Source organism: Octodon degus, unplaced genomic scaffold, assembly GCF_000260255.1.
Source record: "Octodon degus isolate 3935 unplaced genomic scaffold, OctDeg1.0 scaffold00048, whole genome shotgun sequence".
NCBI lineage: Eukaryota > Metazoa > Chordata > Mammalia > Rodentia > Octodontidae > Octodon > Octodon degus.
The window spans coordinates 12,171,704-12,175,055 of NW_004524624.1; the positions used below are offsets into that span (position 1 = coordinate 12,171,704).

Genomic DNA, 3,352 nt, shown 5'->3' on the forward strand with positions numbered 1-3,352 from the left:
CCTTATCCTTGACAAAGAGGCCAATCATGTTCCCTGGAAGAAAGATAGACTCTTAAGTAAATGGTGCTGGAAAAATTGGCTTTCCACATGATGAAGGCTAAAATTAGACCCATGTGTCTCACTGCGCACTAAACTACAGTCAAAATGGATCAAAGATTTAAATATTAAAACTGAAACACTAAATCTTGTGGAAGAGAAAGTAGGTAGAAATCTTTTTTTTTTTTTTTTTTTTTTTTAATGTATTTGGTACAAAGTCTCACTACACAGGTTGGACTCATAAGTAATCCTCCTATTTTCAGCCTCCACAGAGCTAGGATTATAGGCATGTGCCACCACACCCAGCCTAGGTGGTTGACTCAGCACTCCCAGAGGTAGGGTCAGGGCAGCATGTGGTAGCAAGGATCAAACCCTAATCCCTGTGCTTGCCTAAGCAGGCACTTAGTCCACTGAGCTATCTCACTGACAAAAATAGGTAGAAATCTTGAAGACATAGGGGTAGATAGAGAGTTGATGAACAAAACCCAAACTACATGAGAAATACTTCCAAGAATCAACAACTGGGATCTTATCAAAAAGTTTGGTCTGGTCCAGTCTCCAGTGTTTGAGCTGCAGTGGCCAGAGAGGAGTGGCCAAAACTTCTCAAATATCTGCATTTCCACCACTGTGCCTGGTAGAATTTTGATCCATCATGGCTCATATGTCACCTGAAGACATTCAGCTAAGGGCTAACCACCTTACTTATGAGTCTCTAGAGAGTACAAGGAAAATGATGGATTTAGCCATTTAGTCTCAAGATGCAGGAATGCAGACTATCACCAGGCTAGGTGAACAAGGGGAACAATTAGACCACATAGAAGAAGGCATGGACCAGACAAACAAACACATGAGAGAGACAGACAAGACTTTAACAGAACTCAACAAGTACTGTGGCCTTTGTGTCTGTCCATGTAACAGGATGAAGAACTTTGAGTATAGTAAGGCCTATAAGGCAACATGGGAAGAAGGCGGAGACAATTCACCTAGCAATGTGATATCCAAGCAACTGGCCAGAGTCACAAATGGGCACCCTCAGCAGCCAGCCACTGAAGTGGCCAGCAGCAGATATATTAAACAGATAACCAATGATGCTAGCGAAGAAGAGATGGAAGAGAACCTGACTCAAGTGGGCCATATCCTGGGAAATCTAAGGACAATGGCAATGAAATTGAAGCTCAAAATCGACAAACACATGCAAGCACAAAAAAGGTTGACACCAGCAAAGATCAAATTGATGTTGCCAATACTAAAGCAAAGAAACTCATTGACAGCTAGAGCTACTGCTGTACTTCATTATCTTTTATTCACTTTTCTAGTTGGCCCTCCTATGCCATTGCCTTTTCAGAGTTGGACATTTTGATCTAATCTGAAGTTTTGTGCTGACCGGAAGGTAATGTAGAAGACAGGCCAGTGGAGTAACAGCCTCCCTACTTCATTTTCTGTTTCGCTTGAAGGTAGATTACTGATGTCTTCACTGTTTTTTCTATTCATAGTCTTAGATTGTTTTCCATACATCACATCTAATGGGAAGGGAGAAACACCATCCACGTCCCCTCAGCAGCTTCTTTTCCTTCTATGATTTGGAAGCATTGCCAAAGACGGCCTTGAAAAAAGGCAACCATGGAGGTATTTTTTGTTTTTGTCAGCTTTTTGGTCTGTAGTAGGTGAAGGACAAAAGAAAAGAGGTTGTTACCTCAGTAAAAATATGCAGGCTACAAAATAAAAAGCTGCATAGCTACAATAAAGATTGAGTCATATTTAGTTTTTTATTTAAGTTGCAGCTTTTGCCAATTAATGTTAGTGCTTGATTTTGGAACTTTTACACATGGTATCTTTGTCTTCTATCACCATTTTGTAACCCCTGCCTCAAAGAATAGAATAAAATGAGTTTTTTTCTCATAAGCTTAGCTAGACATGGTGGTCACACCTGTAATCCCAGCAATTGGGAGCCTGAGGTAGGAGAATCACCAGAAGTTCCAGGCCAGCCTTGAGTTCAGGGCACTTTGAATTCAAATATACATGCTTGTACATAGATTCTATGACCCAGTTCATATTGCACATGCAGGAACAGTTTGTACAGATATGTAGCTTTTTGTTTTCATGTTAGTAGTAGTTTCACAGTCCCATTACAGACCTATTAACCACATAAGCTTGTCATTAGTGTTTGAAAAAAAATGTAAATATATGTGTGTGACACAAGAATCTTTAAAGCAAGGCTTAAATTTTTTTGGAAAAGTTTGACAAAATACATGAATCCAGATTTACCTCAGTGTTAAGAATGATGGTTAGATAGGAAACAGAAAATTTACTTTGATCTCAGATAGAAAAGATTTAAGTTTTATTTTAAAAAGTTAGAATGCAACTTTTTGTCTCACTAAAAATGATTTGGAAATTATATCTTTGGTTTAAATATTTGGTAATTTCACTGTTATTCTCTTAGCCTTGTGTAGATCTCAAACATTGTTATGGGAATATAAACAATATTTGTCACCTTTATTTGTAAGTTAGCATGTACACACCTCAGAACTGTCAGTGTGGGTTGGTTCCACCAATAACCACTCTTTGATTCTCATAATTAAATTTGTAACTAATTAAAAAATAAAAGTTTTGCACATCAGAAAGAATCACCAACAGAGTAAAAAGAAAACCCATAAATTGGGAAAAGATTTTAGACTACTGTCCCTCAGACAAGGACTTCTATCTAGAACATAAAAAGAATTAAAAAAACAATCAGATGTCCAAAATTCAAAGACCCAATCCAAAAATGAGCACCTTCTCAGATAAAGAAATACAAATGAAAAATAAATACATGAAAAAATGTTCAACATCATTGGTCATTTGAGAGATGGAAATTAAGACAACACAGGTTCCATTTCGGTTCCGCTGCGGTCGGAGGCTGCGTCCGCTGCAGCGGGTTCCGCCACGCTCCAGATAATCTTTTCCTGAAGGAAAGCTGCCACTTCATATGCTTCAGAAATGGCTCTTCCAATCATTGTAAAATGGGGTGGACAGGAATATTCAGTGACCACGCTTTCGGAGGATGATACTGTGCTTGATCTCAAACAGTTTCTCAAGACCCTTACTGGAGTGCTGCCAGAACGCCAGAAATTACTGGGACTCAAAGTGAAAGGCAAACCTGCAGAAAATGATATTAAGCTTGGAGCTCTCAAACTGAAACCAAATACTAAAATCATGATGATGGGAACTCGTGAGGAGAGCTTGGAAGATGTCTTGGGTCCGCCCCCTGACAATGACGATGTTGTCAATGACTTTGATATTGAAGATGAAGTAGTTGAAGTGGAAAACAGGGAAGAAA

The 3,352-nt window shown here is 38.9% G+C and overlaps 1 pseudogene; it reads left to right on the top strand.

The window, feature by feature from the left end:
- The first annotated feature begins 688 nt into the window (after positions 1–688).
- Positions 689–1,311, top strand: LOC101568825 (annotated as a pseudogene).
- Positions 1,312–3,352: the final 2,041 nt, after the last annotated feature.